Below are 20,036 nucleotides of genomic sequence, written 5' to 3'. Positions count from 1 at the left end.
TGTCTTTTCACCATTCATGCACTGTCCTTCACCATTCATCACTATCATTCACGATCCATGCACTGTCCTTCACTATCCATGCACTGTCCTTCACTATCCATGCACTGTCCTTCAATATTCATGCACTGTTCTTCACCATTCATCCCTATCTCCTTTACTCATGCACATTCCTTCACAATTCATCACTATCGTTCACCATCCATGCACTGTCCTTCATCATTCATGCGCTGTCTTTCACCATTCACGCACAGTTCTTCACCATTCATTACCATCATTCACCATCCATGCACTGTTCTTCACCATTCATACTATCATTCACCATCCATGCAGTGTCCTTCACCATTCATCACTATCCTTCACCATTCATGCACATTTCTTCACCATTCATGCACTGTCTTTCTCATTCATCCACTGTTCTTCACCATTCATTACTATCATTCACCATGCATGCACTGTCCTTCACCATTCTTGCACTGTCTTTCACCATTCATTCACATTCCTTCACCATTCATGCACTGTTCTTCACCATTCATCACTATCCTTCACTATTCATGCACGGTCCTTCACCATCAATGCACTGTCCTTCACCATTCATGCACTGTTCTTCACCATTCATGCACTGTCCTTCACCATCCATGTACTGTCTTTTACCATTCATGCAATATCTTTCACCATTCATACACTGTTCTTCACCATTCATCACTATCATTCACCATTCCCTTCATCATTCATCACTATCTTCACCATTCATGCACTATCCTTCACCATTCATCACTATCCTACACCATTCATGCATTATTCTTCACCATTCATACTCCAATCCTTCACCATTCATCACTATCCTCCACCATTCACCACTTTCCTTCACCATTCATGACCATCCTTCACCATTCATGCACTATCCTTCACCATTCATCACCATCCTGCACTATCCTTCACTGTCCCATTCAACATCCCTTCCTAAAGGAATATGTACTATCTTGATATACGAACAGTATTAGCAATTGTTAAATAATGTCTCTCCTCTCTCTCTACTCTCTCTCTCTCTCTCTCTCTCTCTCTCTCTGTATTCCTCTACTTTGTCACTAGTCTTTGTTATTGTGTATTCTTTTAAAAATTAACTCTGTCTCTCTCTCTGCTTCGTTATAAGGTCTTAGAAGTTTTTTGTTATCTGGCAGTCTATGCAAAATGTACAGTATGCTATCTCACTCTCTCTCTCTCTCTCTCTCTCTCTCTCTCTTCTTCTTCTTCTTCTTCTTCTTCTTCTTTGTCACAGGTCTTACAGAAACTTTGTGATATCTTGTCCAAATGGAGGCGTCTCCGGCTTCAAACAAGTTTAATCTTTGTTATTCTTTTTATCTCTTGTTATTCTTTTTCTGGCCGAATATTCCGCCCCATTCTCGGTCATTCTTTTCACTCTCTCATTTTAAGCCTTTCCTTTCCTGACGTTCTGGCTTTCTGTGTGTTTCTATTTTTGTCTTCTATTTCCTACCCATTCTCCTCTCTCTCTCTCTCTCTCTCTCTCTCTCTCTTCATTTATCTCTTCTATGCCCTTCCTTTAAACCTTTCCTTTTCTTTCTTACTATCTCTGCTTTTCCTATTTTTGTTCCTTCATTTCCTACCTATTCTCTCTCTCTCTCTCTCTCTCTTCGTAGCGTATCTCTTCTATGCCCTTTCATTTTCTCTTTAAACCTTTCCTTTTCTTCTTACTATCTCTGCGTTTCCTATTTTTGTTCCTTCGTTTCCTACCTCTCTCTCTCTCTCTCTCTCTCTCTCTCTCTCTTAGTAGGTATCTCTTCTATGTCCTTTTCATTTTTCTTTTAAGCATTTCCTTTTCTTCTTACTATCTCTGCGTTTCTATTTTTCTTCCTTCGTTTCCCCAAACACCGCCGGGGAACAAAATCGTATTTTATTCGCTTTGGTTATAAACGATTTTCTTGGCGTCTTATATCCGTCCAAATATCGCATTTTGTAACCTCGAAATCCGCTCTCCCACGAGAGAGAGAGAGAGAGAGAGAGAGAGAGAGAGAGAGAGAGAGAGAGAGAGAGAGGGACCTAAATCGTAATGAGAAATAAGAAGAAAATAGGTAAATAAATATAATGAAGACGTATCCTTCTCCTCTTTTCCTCCTCCCCCTCTTCCTCCTCCTCCTCCTCCTCCTCCTTTCTCCTTCTCCTTCTCCTCCTCCTCCCTCTTCCTCCTCCTCTTCCTTCCTCCTCCTCTATTCCTCCTCATCCAAAAAGCCAAAAATAAATAAAAAAATAAATAAAACGAAGACGTTGTTGCCTCTTCCTCCTCCTCTTCCTCCTCCTCATTTCTTCTTTTTCTTCTTCTTCTTCTTCTTGTATCCTCCTCCTCCTCCTCCTCCTCTTCCTGTCCTCATACTTTTTCCCCAGTATATAAAACCCCGAGAAAGATACATATCTCCTCTCGGGGCGTTGGTGGTCCTGCCAACTGTAATAATCTTATTTCAAGGGAAATATTTGGCGAGTAAAGAACGTTGGACCAAAGAAGACACTTTGTGAGGGTTTTGGGGAGCCTGGGGGTGGAACTGGGGCGGGGGTGTAGGAGAGAGTACGTCTCTAGAAGGAAAGATAAGGGTGACTTTTTTTTTTTTATCTGAGACAAAAGAAACGTTTTACGTGTTTTTGCATCCGGAAGGTTATTATTTTACTATTATTATTTTTTTTTTGAGTAGCCTTGTTGGCGGTATCGTGAGTGTGACGAATGGGTTTTTGAGATAGGCAGGGTATGTATGTATATGTGTATGTATGTATATATACATATTATATCAATGTATATATAAATATATATACATATACATATATAGATAAATATATATATGTATATATATATATATATATATATATATATATATATATATATATATATTATAAAAAATCATCAACCGATATCTACAAAAAACTTTTTAAACATCGGAAAAAGGAAAACCTCATCGATACTTAATGACAAATAATGAATGGATAAAACTACACTCAAACTCTCTCTCTTTTTCAAACCACAAAGAATCTTTACTATCTATTATCATTAATAAATGATAACAGATAGTATTGAAATCAAAATAGTAATTTTTCAAACCACCGAACACGAGAGAGGAAAACCTTTAATTCCTTTCCAAATAAAACAAACTTCGGCGCAATAACGTTTTCTGTACAGCCGCCACTACAGCGTATAACCAAGGCCGCCGAAAATAGATTTATCTTTCGATGGTCTTGGTATAATGCTGTATGAGCCGCGACCCATGAAACTTAACCACCGCCCTGTGGTGGCCTAACCTATATCGTTGCCAGAAGCACGATTATGGCTAACTTTAACCTTCAATAAAATAAAAAAAAACTACTGAGGCTAGAGGGCTGCAATTTGGTATGTTTGATGATTGGAGGGTGGATGATCAGCATACCAATTAGCAGCCCTCTAGCCTCAGTAGTTTTTAAGATCCGAGGGCGGACAGAAAAAAATGCGGGCAGAAAAAAAGTGCGGAGAGAATAAAGTGCGGAGAGAATAAAGTGAGGACAGAAAAAAGTGCGGAGAGAAAAAAGTGCGGACAGAAAAAAGTGCGGAGAGAAAAAGTGCGGACAGAATAAACTGCCGACAGAAAAAAGTGCGGACGGACGGACAAATCCGGCACAATAGCATTCTTTTACACAAAGCTAAAAAAAAAAAAGGATTTAATATTCAGGCATCCTGTACTACCGGCGGGGAATTCCTCTCCTTTTTCAGACTCGTTCTCAAATGGCAATCTAATTTGAAAATGAGCTTAAAAGGGGAATTACTACCCCCTCGTCTCTACGCGCTCATGACCCCGAGAGTTCATTTCAGAACCGGAAAATTTCATTAGGGAGCCGTGGAAAGGTCGGTCTCTTTTTTCATTAGGTCGGCGAAGCCAGAGCATAGGAGAATAAGGAAAAAAAAGAAGAAGAATTAGAAATGGATTTCCTTACCCGTTTGGCATTATGGGCCTGCGACTAGATTACGGCAGGCAAATTCGTGTGTTTCACCTCGCCTTAGTTGCTACTGATATGCTGCGATATACTCACTCTCTCTCTCTCTCTCTCTCTCTCTCTCTCTCTCTCTCTCTCTCCATATATATATATATATGTATACGTAATGTACAGTATATATATATATAATATATATATATATATACATATATATATATATATATATATATATATATATATATATATATATGTGTGTGTGTGTGTGTGTGTGTGTGTGTGTATGTGTGTATATACATACATATAGATAAATATATATATATAATATATATATACATATATATATATATACATACACATATACTGTTTTATATATATATATATATATATATATATATATATATATATATATATATATATATATATATATATGTACATATACATAACAACTGAAAGCATCCATCATACTAAAAAAAATAATGCTTCAATAACTATGTAATGAATTTTCACAACAAAAGAACTCTAATAACTTTCCACTCCTTTCACTGGTTTCCGCAGTTTGTCTTCATTATTCCCAGTTTGTGCTGCACCAGCGGCAAGCATCAGCAACTTCCCAATCTATCCACGACCCATTTTCTTACGCCATAACATTATCTGTCTATTGCATCATTACTTTCCCGGTCCAACCGCTCGGAAGCAACAGATGATTACAACAAATGATTATAAATTTCCATTCAATTTCAGACATGGCCCCAAAACGCAGAAGGAAAAAAGTAATCTAATGGCTGATAATAAAACCTGGTTCTCGTTTTCACCTGGCTATGAAGCCATTATTACCTTGCGCAGAGGGTGAGGGGGTGTTTATTGTGAAAATTCGTCTTATAGTTAAAATTCGTCTTATAGTTAAAATTCTCTTGAATGTTAAAATTCTAAAATTCTCCTTGTTAAAATTCGTTTTATGGCCTCCTTAAGACGCTTCCCCTGCATTCTGGGTAATTACAAGTGGTTTACGGACATTCCTTAATGCATTATTGCCCATATACCAGACCCATTTCATTATTTTTAAGCCATTAGTAAGGGCAATTCTATCATACATTTTCCAGAGGATTTTAGGGGTAATTCGATTAAAACGATTTCGGTTTTAAGTGGAAAAATGGGTGGATATGGACCTTTAGGCTTCCATGAAGAAATGGTTTATTTAGAGAGAGAGAGAGAGAGAGAGAGAGAGAATTGTTTGGCCTTGATAAAGTAATCAGTTGGTTAGAGAGAGAGAGAGAGAGAGAGAGAGAGAGAGAGAGAGAGAGGTGGGAGGTGGGGAGAATTGTCAAGCCTTGATAAGGTAATCATTTCTTTAGAGAGAGAGAGAGAGAGAGAGAGAGAGAGATTGCTCGTCGAGGCCCTAAGGGTTATTCGTCTCTCTTTTATCGCTCTCTTTCCCCAGCCATGACTCAATATAGCCAACTAACAGCCAGGTAAATGACAGTTCGACCTTCCTTTCCTACAATGAAAGTCCTTTATTGCCTAACTCCCTATCTGTAATGAATGACATTCATGACCCTCCTTGCAGTAAATGACATTCATGGCCCTCCTTGCAGTCAATGACATGGCCCTCCTTGCAGTAAATGACATTGATGGCCTTCTTTGCAGTAAACGACAATCATGGCCCTCCCTTGCAGTAAATGACACTGATGGCCCTCCTTGCAAGTAAATGACATTGCTGGCCTCCTTGCAGTACATGACATTGATGGCCCTCCTTGCAGTAAATGGCATTGCGTAGCCCTTCTTGCAGTAAATGATATTGATGGCCCTCCTTGCAGTCAAATGACATGGCCCTCCTTGCAGTAAATGACATTGATGGCCCTCCCTTGCAGTACATGACATTGATGGCCCTCCTTGCAGTAAATGGCATTGATGGCCCTTCTTGCAGTAAATGACATTGATGACCCTCCTTGCAGTCAATGACATGGCCCTCCCTTGCAGTAAATGACATTGATGGCCCTCCTTGCAGTAAATGACATTGATGGCCCTCCTTGCAGTAAATGACAATCATGGATGACACTGATGGCCCTCCCTTGCAGTACATGACATTGATGGCCCCTCCTTGCAGTACATGACATTGATGGCCCTCCCTTGCAGTAAATGGCATTGATGGCCCTTCTTTGCAGTAAATGACATTGATGGCCCTCCTTGCAGTCAATGACATGGCCCTCCCTTGCAGTAAATGACATTGATGGCCTCCTTGCAGTAAATGACAATCATGGCCCTCCTTGCAGTAAATGCCAATGATGGCCCTCCTTGCAGTAAATGACACTGATGGCCCTCCTTGCAGTAAATGACAAGTGGAGACATCAGTTCCCTCTTGCAGTCAATGACAAGTCACAAAACTTTCAATCTCTCCCTGTCGTACAGCTGCAAAAACCGTGTCCGCCCGACGTTCGAACCGTGGCTCAGAATTCTGATTCGGCTTTGGGTGAATCGTATATCAAAAACTTTCCCGAATATATTTCCCATATAGGGAATCCCGGACGAGATTAGTCCCATCACAACCCAACGAGGCTATATTGTTTTGGGTCCAATTCCGCGTATCGTCTGAGTTTAGGCCTACCGTATATATATTGTCAAAGTTATGTCTTTTACGAGCGGGGCAGAAATTTGACATTTTTCAGGATCGTCGTTTTGTGCGGAGCTTTCCTGTGTGTGTGTGTGTGTGTGTGTGTGTGGTCTTCGAGGCTAGGGTTCGCCTTAGTGCCACTATAAGGTTCACCAATTATTTATATTCTTGGGGAATATTCGTTCCTTTTCCGAGAGAGGTAGTGTGGATATATTGTATTATTGATGTGCGTAGGAAGAAAGGAAGAGGTTTATATAACATAAAATAGGTTTCGGGCAAATATTTATTTCCTTTATTTATCTATTTATTCATATCTGAGTGGAATGACTAACAATAAAAAAATAATACCTATTTAGTCTGACATAATGGCAAAAAATAATGACTGAACGTAAGTCATTTTCCATCATAGATTCGTACATTTGGAGAAAAAAAAAAAGAATTATAGTGACCATTTACAGTGACCATCATAAGTTCAGGATAATGACTGTTCATGATGAAACGGTCGAATATTAGCCTTGTCGAGGTTATTTATCAGCTAATTATTAATTGTTTTGGGGTGGGGAGGGGAAAGCCGCTATTAGAATCTCATTACCCACTAACCAATTGGTAATTAGAACGATAATAGAATGCATCATCATAATCATCATGTATGCGTCATTGTGATTACAATGTATTCACTGACCACGGAGGGGGATTAAAATGAAGAATTGCCTCAGTCAGGTTAATTCACAAATGAATAAGAAAAGAATGTGGAACGAAGAATAGCTGGCAGATGAAAGGAAAGAATAAGAACGCGATAATTAAATTTAAGTTGTTGGGACATAAATGAATCAACTTATTATTTTCATTAATGTTTTAATAATAATAATAATAATAATAATAATAATAATAATAATAATAATATTAATTATTTTTACTATTATATAATTAACATGATAAAAATATTTTTATTATTATTATAATAATAATAATAATAATAATAATAATAATATTATTATTATTATTATTATTATTATTATTATTATTATTATTATTATTATTATAAACATGATAAAATATTTTCATTATTATCATTATTATTATTATCACATTATTATCATTATTACAAACATGATAAAATTATTATTATTATTATTATTATTATCACTGGCCATTCTTGTCAATAAAATTTGTTTGAAAAGAGAGTCATCTCCGGAGACATCATTCTTCTTCTTCTTCTTCTTCTTCTTCTTCTTCTTCTTCTTCTTCTTCTTCTTCTTCTTCTTCTTATTATTATTATTATTATTATTATTATTATTATTATTATTATTATTATTATTATTTCACAAAGAACACTTACTCAACAGGCTGAATCATACGCGAGACAAAATTTCAAGCTCGGAAAAGCTCGCTTTGTAAGACTTTTCAGGTCTCCCCAGAGAACTGTCTCTTCAAAGGCGTGTTGGGTAAATTGGGGCCCCGTCAACGGAGGTTCGAATTCCCTGCCTCCTGCAGTATGAAACGGAAACCAATAAAGCAGAGAGAGAGAGAGAGAGAGAGAGAGAGAGAGAGAGAGAGAGAGAGAGCGAGAGAGGCGAATACACGAGAAACATTCTCTCTTTCTCTCTTCTCTGATCTTCATTCATCTCCTTTATATATGAGACCACTATATACTTCCTCTCTCTCTCTCTCTCTCTCTCTCTCTCTCTCTCTCTCCAGAAATATACTACCTTATCAAAGTCTAACCCTTCTTCTCTCTCTCTCCAAAAGATATTACTTACCAAAGCTTCAACTCTTCTTCCACCCTTCTTCTCTCTCTCTCTCTCTCTCCAAAGACATTACTTTACCAAAGCCTAACATTTCTTCCTCCATCTCTCTCTCTCTCTCTCTCTCTCTCTCCAAAAATACATTACTTTATCAGTCTACCAATTCTCTCTCTCTCTCTCTCTCTCTCTCTCTCTCTCTCTCCAACAATACATACTATATCAAAACCTAACAATTCTCCTCCCACCCCACCCCCTCTCTCTCTCTCTCTCTCTCTCCAAAAATACATACTCTCTCTCTCCAAAATACATTACTTTATCAAAGCCTAACAATTCTCCTCTCTCTCTCTCTCTCATCAATATGCAAACCCACCGACGACACCGTCAAACGCTCGACGCAACCGATCTGTCAAATGATATTTCGTGACCTACAGTTGGAAACACCGACGCCATTTTGGTGAACCGCAAAGACGCCGCCATTTTTAAAGGGTTTAGCTAAAGACCAACTACTTAAAAGTGGATGTGTGATTCCCCCTTTATTTCCTTAACTACTCAGCTACTTCAAGCTACTTAAGGCTTGTCACTCACTTGTTAGATTCCATTTTGCAACGGACGCGCTCAATTTCACTCTGCACAATTGCAGAATGGAGAATGAATTTGAATGCCATTGGTTATACATTTGCATATCCGGTGTCCTTTGCAGAAAGGCCACACAAATGATTCGGCCTCCGTAATAGCTTTAGAATTGTTAATTTATATTTCTTATCTAATATCTGACGTCTTCTTTCCGTGTTTCCCGTTACCTTCCGTTACTTCTTCCTAAAGTACACCATAATATTCTTTGGAAGCTTGAATTTCAAGTTAATGGCCGCAGTGGTGGGCTTGTTCTACATGGATATGACGGCTTTGCCCCTATATGGAGAGTTACACAAATCGACCCAATTCAATTTGATTATTACTTAAGGCTCTTTGAAGCGTCCCTTCGACCCCTAACTGCAACCCCCTCCATTCCTTTTACTGTACCTCCATTCATATCTCTTCCTTCCATCTTGCTATCCACCCTCTCCTAACACCTCTCAAACCTTTTTATTCCTCTCAATTTCCTCTCATAGGCTCCCAGCCCTTGGCCTCTGGCCTAAATTCTATATTCCTCCCTTCCTCCTAATACCTTTTACATCATATCCATCAACATCATGATTTCGTGTCGTCTCTAAAACGTATAACTCGGTGAAGGCTACGGCAAGAAAAGATATATATAAAAACCCCAGTTACCTCGATTTACCGTCCGCCCAGACCAGCACATTCCTAAAAATAACGACATTCTAATTCCGGGAATTATCGGATACGAAGAACGACTTGGTGATACGCGTGGCGTGAACGTCAGTCATGGCAGTGGGACTTTTCTTAGCCCGACAGACGGAAGGAAAATAGTGAAAATATGTCCATAAACGTTTGTTGTTGTCAACAACACGAAGGAAGGTTCTCTGCTGTCTCTGACGTCTGCTAGCCTTCGTGTTTTAGAATTTCTGTCTAGGGACTAGTGGTTCTCGCCTGGTGGTCCATGGTGACATTTTGGGTTGCCCACGGGATGCCCATAATACTTGTAATGAACTGAGACTGGTACGTATATCTTTGAGTCTTTGGAAAATTTAGGTACAGAAATTTATTCTTTCTGAGATATATAAAGATAATCTTTCTGGTTGTATCTAAATGGATGACTAACCATTCATTTGACTGGATTATTCCTGTCTAAGAAATATTATGATAATATTTCAGGTTTTAACACCAGCCTAGTACGCTCTTGATTCAGAATTTGTATCTAGGCATTGGTGAAAACTGAGACTGGTAAAGATATTTTTAAATTTTTAGAAAATTTAACTACAAAAATCTATCCCAATAGAAAAATAACCACTCATTTGAGTGAATTATTCCTGTCTAGGAAATATTATGAGAAATCTTTCAGGTTCTAGTATCCAGGCCTTGGTGAAAATTTGAGTTTGGTAAATACATCTCTAAATTTTCAGAAAATTCAATTACAGAAATTCATCCAAATAAATAACTGATCACTCATTTGAGTGAATTACTGACAATCTTTCAGGCCTTAGTGAAAACTAGAGACTGGTACAGATATCTTTAAATTTTAAAAAATTGAACTACAAAAATTTCTCCCAACAGACAATTGATCTCTCATTTGACTGAATTATTCCTATCTAAGAATATCATGACAATCTTCCAGGTTCCACCACCAGGCTAGCCTAGTATATTCGTGATCCAAAATTTTTTCCAGGCCTTGGTGAAAACTGGAGAGTGGTACATGCATTTTTAAATTTTAGAAAACTGTACTACAGAAATGTATCCAAACAGATAACTGACCTCTCATTTGACTAAATTACTGAGTTATTCCTATCTAAGAAACATCTAAGAAATCCCTCAGGTTCCAGCACCAGGCTCTAGCCTAGTACACGCTTGATCCAAAATTGATATCCAGAGCTTGCTGAAGCCTGTCAGAGAGAAGAGAATCCAAAATTCTGATTGCATGGAAAAATGTGAACCAAAATGGTTGCTGGCTGCTCGACTCAACAATTTTACGTAATTTTCTCGAGATTTTAAGTTTAGTTGTAATTCTTCTTTGTCAAGGATTTCAAAACAAGAATGTTTACTGCCTAAGCTTTCTGTATTGTTACTTGAAAATGATACATTTTTTAACTGAAATTTGACCAAAACAAACTTGTTCTTGCAGCATCTTGCCAAAAATGGCCGTTTCGCTGAAGCATTTGACTGAACTGACGTTTTAAAACGCAGACAGGCAGCAGCTGACCTGACGTTTAGCCTCACTTCAAAATTTAGACAAATGTCACGGCGAGAGAAAAAGTTACATTGTAAATGCTAAAAAAAAATTATAAAATGTTCATCACTGAAATTAACAATAAAAACGAAATCATTTTCATTTCCTTCGCCTCTGACACTACCGGAAATGAAAAGTGAACGACAATAGTTCTTAAAAAATAAAAATGCAAAACCATCCTTTCGGATAAAGGTCAGCTGTGGAAGTGTCTGTTCGTCCGTTCGCAACTCGTCCGTCCGTCCGTCCGTCACGCTTCCCAGGCCCCTTCCAGAGAGGAAAATACACTGGAATGCGAATTAAACTTTCCAGGGAGACATACTGAGATAGATAACGGCGACTTCGTGAATGGGAAATTGAATTTTGCAAACGAAATGTCTTCATCTGAGAGAAGTGCCATTATGGGGGTGGTGAAAATCTTCCAGGCTAAAGTAAGATGGCTATTTTGATTTTCAAGATAATTATTTATATACTTATAGACAGGTTTCTGTGGTAATGGGTAAGAAAATCCTCCAGCCTGATATTATCATTCTTATTCAGAAGATGAACCCTGCTCATATGGAAGAAGCCCACCACAGGGGGCCACTGACTTGAAATTCAAGCTTCCAAGAGTATGGTGTTCACTGAAATGAGTAACAGAAGTCAAGGGAATCACAGAAAGAAGGAATCACCTATTAAAAAAAAAAAAAAAGGAACAAATTAACAAATAAATAGAAAAAAAATTTAAATGAATTATTAAAACACAAAAGGCGAATTGAATTAGGTAGTAATGCACTGCACCTTCGCTCAGAACTTTTGAAGTTCCAAGTTCCTCTTCTCAAGATAAATCTCACATTTTCACTTTGAAAATTCCACCTCCATTTTTCACTACACCTCACTTTTTGCCAGCCATCTATATCTCCCCCTCTCCAGAATAAGAAATGGTTGTCTCTTCCTTTTTGTCAGAGGAAAAAAAACATTAATTTTACAAGGGTCCGTCTCAATACGGATTTCAAAGTCTCATTTTTTCACCCAAGGAACCAAGGAAAACGATTTGTAACGCGCGGAGAGAAAAAAATGGAGTTGTTTTTTGTGGCAAAGTCTTATTTTGCGGTGTTGGAAAACCTGACGTGGAAAACTCTTGGGAGTTTTTCCCCACAGTGGCTTTTGTTTTTGCTTTAAGACTGACGCCGTGAATTGGGAAATGGTTTTGAATCTTTAGGATGGAATAGAATTCACTGATGATAATAATAATAATAATAATAACAATAATAATAATAATAATAATAATAATAATAATAATAATAATAATAATAATAATAATAATTTGCAGTTGGGCTTGAATTTCATGTCAGTGGCTGTGGTGGGCTTTAGGGTTTATCTTCCGAATAATAATAATAATAATAATAATAATATCATAATAATAATAATAATAATAATAATAATAATAATAATAATAATAATAATAATAATAATAATGTATAATTTGCAGTTGGAAGCTTGAATTTCAAGTCAGTGGCCCTTTGGTGGGCTTGTTCTATTTGAATAGGGTTTATCTTCCGAATAATAATAATAATAATAATAATAATAATAATAATAATAATAATAATAATAATAATAATAATAATAATAATAACAATAATTTGAGGTTTAAATTACGTCCCCCAATTTCTTCAACGTGTTCATCGGGAGGGAAAGCAAAACTAAATCATATCCTAAACGCCCACATCCACTCTTTACCTGAAATTGGAAGGCCCTAATGACGCCCAGTCACGCCAGCCATGGCTAATTTTACCTGGAATTAACCATTTAATTTGGAGGTTGCTAATTTTCTTTTTTTTTTTTTAAGTCTCCGCTCTTCGCAGAGCAGGACCAGAAGGCAGAACGCCAACAATCGCTCTCTTGCGCAAGATTGTCTGTGGGTACGAAGGAAGGTGGTTAATTGTTGAATAATAATTACACGGCTTCAGTGCGCTTAGTTTTGTCTTGGTTTTGCTTGAGAGAGAGAGAGAGAGAGAGAGAGAGAGAGAGAGGTGGTCAATTATTGAATAATCACATGGCTTAAGTGCGCTTGGTTTTGTCTCTGTTTTCCACGTTTGCTTGTGTGTGTGTGTGTGTGTGTGAGAGAGAGAGAGAGAGAGAGAGAGAGAGAGAGAGAGAGGTGAGGATGATTAATTAGTAATTACACACGGCTCAGGTGCAGTTGGTTTGTCTTGTTTTGAGTTTGCGTGTGTGTGAGAGAGAGAGAGAGAGAGAGAGAGAGAGAGAGAGAGAGTGGTGGTTAATTGGTGAAGTAATTGCACGGCTCAGGGCGCTTGATTTTGTCTTATTTTGCTTGTGTGCGAGAGAGAGGAGAGAGAGAGAGAGAGAGAGAGAGAGAGAGAGAGAGAGAGAGAGAGAGAGAGAGAGAGAATGGAAATAGGTGGGACTACTAAACCCTGACATATTCTTGAAGTAAACCAGAGAATCATTTGTTGAGAAAGAATCATCATCCCCTAAAAAAAACAATTAAAAACATTAGCACCAAAGGATAAACACATAAATTAAACTGACAGTCTTTTTGCTTGAGATACTCTTGAATTTAGTCAGAGCAGCATTAACAAAATGAGAAAAACAAATCGTTACTCTCTTTGAAAATAAAATGTAGACTCTTTCACCAAAAGGGAGTGTTACAGATACTCCGAGTCTTTTGAAGTGTCTTTTCGTGGTCCAGGAAAGCTTTTGTCGAGTCGGATTATTTTCTTACGGAGAAGAGAAAATGAAAAGAAGGTTCTGTGGCTTTGAATACTCACAAGAAAATGTATCATTGTTTTAGAGATCTGAGAAACTTTACAGCAAGTGCCTGTGAAGTCCATCTTGGCTTGAGTAAAGGATTTGGCAGAAAGACAAAGGTATATATTGTAATCTTTATCATTCCCCTGTTTTCTGGAACCTTTACACCATCACTGAAGTCCATCTTCGTTAAATAAGGGATTTTGAAAATGGTTGTGGTTCTCTTAACCTTGATAATTCCTTTGATTTTCTTCATATTGGAGTCTGAAATTATTCGGGATATATTTCTGCTCAGAGCAAAATTTGCGTTTAACAACAGTGGTCTGCAGGAAATATAATCCACTATTATTTTGCTCGCCATCAGTGGTCCATGAAAAGTCTCAACCTCTGTAATATTAACATCTGCTCGTTTTTGAGACATTTATCTTTTGTATCTGCTGATAAATATCCATCCGGTACCTTCTTTACAGGCACTATTTCGGCTGCCACTCGCTCAGCTAACACAGTCCCTCCGTTTTCTATGAGAATGGAGCACTGCTATGATTTGCAGGGTAACTGACTTAAATTTCCCTGTAATGACAACTTTGGCTTCATTTCAGATGTCAGTATTATTGTTACTTTTGGGGTTAATTTTTAGCATTTCCTTTGGCCTGAACTTTGCAGCCTTAGGTAAGAGTCTATAAGGCGAGTCAGTCTGACACCGTTTTGACACAGAAATGAGAAAAAACATAGAATGAATTTATAAAAAATTACAGACAGCTATTTGATATCATGGCGCCCGACCACTGACTTTGTATGAATAAATTAAGATAAAACAGGCGAATAAATTTACAATACATTATGGACGGCTGGTCAATAATCCCAGCAATTACGTTGACCCGCTAGGTTGAAATAAATTAAAAGATAAAGGCGCTAGACCAAGCCCACCATAATACATCACGGGGCAGTTGGTCCAATACGCACGTCCTGCATTCCAATACGGTTTTATCTATTGCCACTCCATGTTTTATTCATCTATTTATTCTATACCTTTTGTTTTTAGATATTATAGCAGCCGTATTCCCTAGCCTACCTAAACCTTCATTCCGGAATTGCAAACCAGCATGCAAATAGCCTTATTGTGCCAGGGAATGGCCTATTAACTCACTCTTTGTTAGTTTTTCACTTCGGTTTCCCAAAGCTTAGTAGACAGAACCACATCCCCATGGGGAACTGCTCACGCTGCCATTATCATATTTGAGTAGGGGAAATGCGAGTTCAGTTACAACAAGTAAGAAATGCGCACTTAGTCTGCCCGCACTTTTTTCTCTCCGCACTTATTCTGTCCGCCCTCAGATCTTGAAAACCACTGAGGCTAGGGGCTGCAAATTGGTATGTTGATCATCCACCCTCCAATCATCAAATATACCAAATTGCAGCCCTCTATCGTCGGTAATTTAAAATTTTTTTTTTATTAAGGTTAAAGTTAGCCATAATCGTCTAGCACTGCTATAGGTGACAACAACACAGGCCACTACCAGGCTGTAGCTGAAAGTTTCATGGGCCGCGGCTGAGAGTTTCATACAGCATTTATGCGCTGTACAGAAAACTCGATTGCGCATTTTTTACTTGTTTATTTTTGATAGGAACTTTTTTGCTTGATGAATCAGATTAATATATTCTGTCTGTAAGAGAAGATAAAAAAATGAGATATGATTCTGGTAAGAGGAATTTTGTGCTTTTTTAACATCGACAGTGTCCCCATATAAAAAATTACTGTAATATATGAGTGAATCGAGGAGAATAAAGTTCCCTACTCTATGAATGGTACGAACAGTCCCGGGAGAGAGAACGGAATAGAACAGAACAGAAAAGAATATATAGAGAATTTAGGGCAAAGGGGGTTGTAGAAGCTAGGGAAAGATGGGACGCAGTAAAGATCCTTGAGTAACGCTCTACAGTGCACCGCATGAGGTGCGCTGATGGCGTGTCCCTACGGGAAGGGGAAACTGGATACTGACTGGGTATTTTCCCTCACCTGTCCTTACACCTGGGGAAGGGCGAGAGTGTTGTTGTCTGCCAAATCATTTGTCAAGTCATATATGTCCATAATCATGACAGCTTTCATTCATATATATATACAGTATATATATATATATATATATATATATATATATATATATTATATATATATATATATATATATATATATATATATATATAATTATATATGTATATATATATATGTATATATATATCTCACATCTATATCTATATACATACAAATATATATTATATATATATATATATATATATATATATATATATATATATATATATATATATATATATATATATATATATATATAATATAAAAACAGTCACACATCTTCAGATCTAAACCTAAAATCCCCATTTCCTTAACGTTCTGATAAGGTTCATTCAAAGCCATTTACACCTCGCATGTACTTACACGACGAAATACAATTCCCCAACAATTGTTTCCGAAGGAAAAACAAAAGAGTTACGTTCCAACAGGGAATATAATTGAGTTAGCGGACGGATCTATTGACATATCTCCTTCTCCTGCGAACTTTCCCTCTTCCAAGTGTCAATTATCAGAGCTGTTAGTCCCCCTGATTGAGATCGTTTCCTCTGATTAGATGGAGAGAGATGGAAGTCGACATTTTTTTTTTTTTTTTTGATTTATGGGCGAATCATGTTTTCAGGTTATGCCTTTTACAATCTCGTGGTGAAGAAGAATAATTAACAGATTGATTTAGAATATCTAAAAAGAAAAAACAACTCTAGTAGATGGAGAGAAATGAATTTCTGTTACCTTGGGATGAAGTCGACCATTTTTTTATTGATTTATGGGCAAATCATGTTTTTTCGGTTATGCCTTGTACAATCTCGTGGTGAAGAAGAATAATAAACAGATTGATTTAGAATATCTAAAAGAAAAAACAACTCAATTAGATGGAGGAAATGAATTTCTGTTACCTTGGGATGAAACCCATTTTTTTATTGATTTATGGGCAAATCATGTTTTCGGTTATGCCTTATTACAATCTCGTGGTGAAGAAGAATAATAAACAGATTGATTTTAGAATATCTAAACAGAAAAACAACTCTAATTAGATGGAGAGGAAATGAATTTCTGTTACCTTGGGATGGAAGTCGACCCATTTTTTTATTGATTTATGGGCAAATCATGTTTTCAGTTATGCCTTATTACAATCGTGGTGAAGAAGAATAATTAACAGATTGATTTAGAATATCTAAAAAGAAAAAACAACTCTAATTAGAAGGAGAGGAAATGAATTTCTGTTACCTTGGGATGGAAGTCGACCCATTTTTTTTTTTATTGATTTATGGGCAAATCATGTTTTCGGTTATGCCTTATTACAATCTCGTGGTGAAGAAGAATAATAAACAGATTGATTTAGAATATCTAAAAAGAAAAAACAACTCTAATTAGATGGAGAGAAATGAATTTCTGTTACCTTGGGATGGAAGTCGACCCATTTTTTTTATTGATTTATGGGCAAATCATGTTTTCAGTTATGCCTTATTACAATCTCGTGGTGAAGAAGAATAATAAACAGATTGATTTAGAATATCTAAAAAGAAAAAACAACTCTAATTAGATGGAGAGGAAATGAATTTCTGTTACCTTGGGATGGAAGTCGACCCATTTTTTTATTGATTTATGGGCAAATCATGTTTTCGGTTATGCCTTACTACAATCCCGTGGTGAAGAATAATAATGAATAGATTGAGCTAGAAAGTCCTAATAAAAAAATTAATTTTAGGAGAGTTCAAGATAATGGAAAATTTATATTTACTGTAAAATCTCGCGAAGAAGGAGAATAAATAGATTGGTCTAGAATATCCAGATATACAAAAATCCTGATTTATTTTGGAAGAGTTCAAGATAATGGAATTCTTATAAGATAATAAGACAGGTTTACAGCCAATAACAATGAAAATGTTTAGCAGACGAATAATGAAAAGATTGATCTAGAATATCTAAATAAAGAAAAATCTTTGAGTTTTATGAACGAGTTCAAGACAAGGAATTTTTATAAGATATGAAGACAGATTTACAGCCAGTAACAATGAAAACTTCAGCAGAAAACCAATAAAACAGGTAAAAATGCGCCGAAGTTTCTTCTGGCCTGAATTGAGTTTTCTGTACAGCGTATAATGCTGTATGAGCTGTGGCCAGAAACTTTCAGCCACGGCCCGGTGGTTGGCTGTCCTTAGCGTTACCAGACACACGATCATGGCTAAATTTAACCTTGAATAAAATAAAAACTACTAAGGCTAGAGGGCTGCAAATTGGAATGTAGATCATCCATCCTCCAATCATCAAACGTACCAAATTGCAGCCCCTCTAGCCTCAGCAGTTTTCTTTTATTTAAGGTTAAAGTTAGCCATGATCGTGCATTCTTAACGATTTTCTGGCAACGATATATGATAGGCCACCACCTTGCCGTGGTTAAAGTTTCATGTGCCGCTCATACAGCATTATACCGAGACCACCAAAAGATAGATCTATTTCCGGTGGCCTTGATCATACGCTGTATGGCGGCTACAGAAATCCCGATTGCGCTGAAGAATTTTGCGCCGAAGAAACTTCGGCGCATTTTTTGCTCGTTAAAAATGCAAAACAAATGTAAGACTTTCGAGAGTATAAAATAATTGAATTCGTTGTCAGTACAGATAATGATAACGGTAATCAAACCTAATTATTCCACCGGATATGAATTATTCTTCATTATATCCACAATTCTAAAGAGGAAGTCGTTCACGGATATTGAACAGGAAAGCGATTAAGGAATTTGATCAATGAGAGTGTCAGTCTACCATGATCATCAATTCTTTTGTGACACTTTTGTCCAGCATCTGTTGTTCGCCACAATCAAGCTCTGGTTTTCCGTACTTTCTTTCTTTTGAACCTCTCTCTCTCTCTCTCTCTCTCTCTCTCTGTCTCTCTCTCTCTCTCTCTCTCTCTCTCTATATATATATATAATGTACATATATATATATATATATATATATATATATATATATATATATATATATATATATATATATATGTGTGTGTGTGTGTGTGTGTGTGTGTATGTGTGTGTGTGTTTCTACAGACGCAATTAATTCAAACACTTCCATCATTCAACTCTTCTTACACGAGTTTGAAAAAAAAATATTACGAATTAAATACAAAAAAAAAAAAAATAACACAACTGGCACTCTATACAATGACTACTGCACCAACTTTAGCCAAAGATTTCCCGTCAGCCAATTCATTTCTTCCCTTTCATTCACAAAGTCTTCAAAAGTTTAAGGAAATGTTCTCAAACAAATAGTAAAACCAGATGTAAAAAAAAAAAAAACGTAAAAAAATGCGCCGAAGTGTCTTCGGCACAATAAGAAAAACTGCTAAGGCTAGAGGGCTGCAATTTGGTACGTTTGATGATTGGAGGGTGGATGATCTACATACCAATTTGCAGCCCTCTAGCCTTAGTAGTTTTTATTTTATTTAAGGTTAAATTTATTAACTCTAACTTAATCAAATAAAAACTGCTGAGGCTAGAGGGCTGCAATTTGGTATATTTGAGGATTGGAGGGTGGGTGATCACCTTACCAATTTGCAGCCCTCTAGCCACAGTAGTTTTTAAGATCTAAGGGTGGGCAGAAAAAGTGCGGACGGACAGACAAGCCGTCCCACAATAGTTTTCTTTTACAGAAAACTAAAAAAAGAATAAATCAAAAGCTTCATTATAGGAACAACCTTCTTTTAAAGGAAGTTTCAGCTCTTCAAGAAGAAGTTACCATGAGGCTTTTACTCACCTAAATGTGGGCATTGGAAAGTTCCGACAATTTCTAGTGGAGGAAGAGAAGTTCGATTTACCAAATGGGCGATGTTGGCTGCCGAATCTCATTGGGAGCCCAACGAGGGTCGTTAATATAATCACCGGCAGTTTATGCAAATACACATATATCCATATATATACATACACACACATACACACAAACATATACATACATGACAATGGTGGATGGGTATATATATATATATATATATATATATATATATATATATATATATATATATATATATATATATATATATATATATATA

This window comes from Macrobrachium rosenbergii, chromosome 1 (assembly GCF_040412425.1).
Source record: "Macrobrachium rosenbergii isolate ZJJX-2024 chromosome 1, ASM4041242v1, whole genome shotgun sequence".
Lineage (NCBI taxonomy): Eukaryota > Metazoa > Arthropoda > Malacostraca > Decapoda > Palaemonidae > Macrobrachium > Macrobrachium rosenbergii.
The sequence above is the reverse complement of the archived record's forward strand: the minus strand, read 5'-3'. Positions refer to the sequence as shown.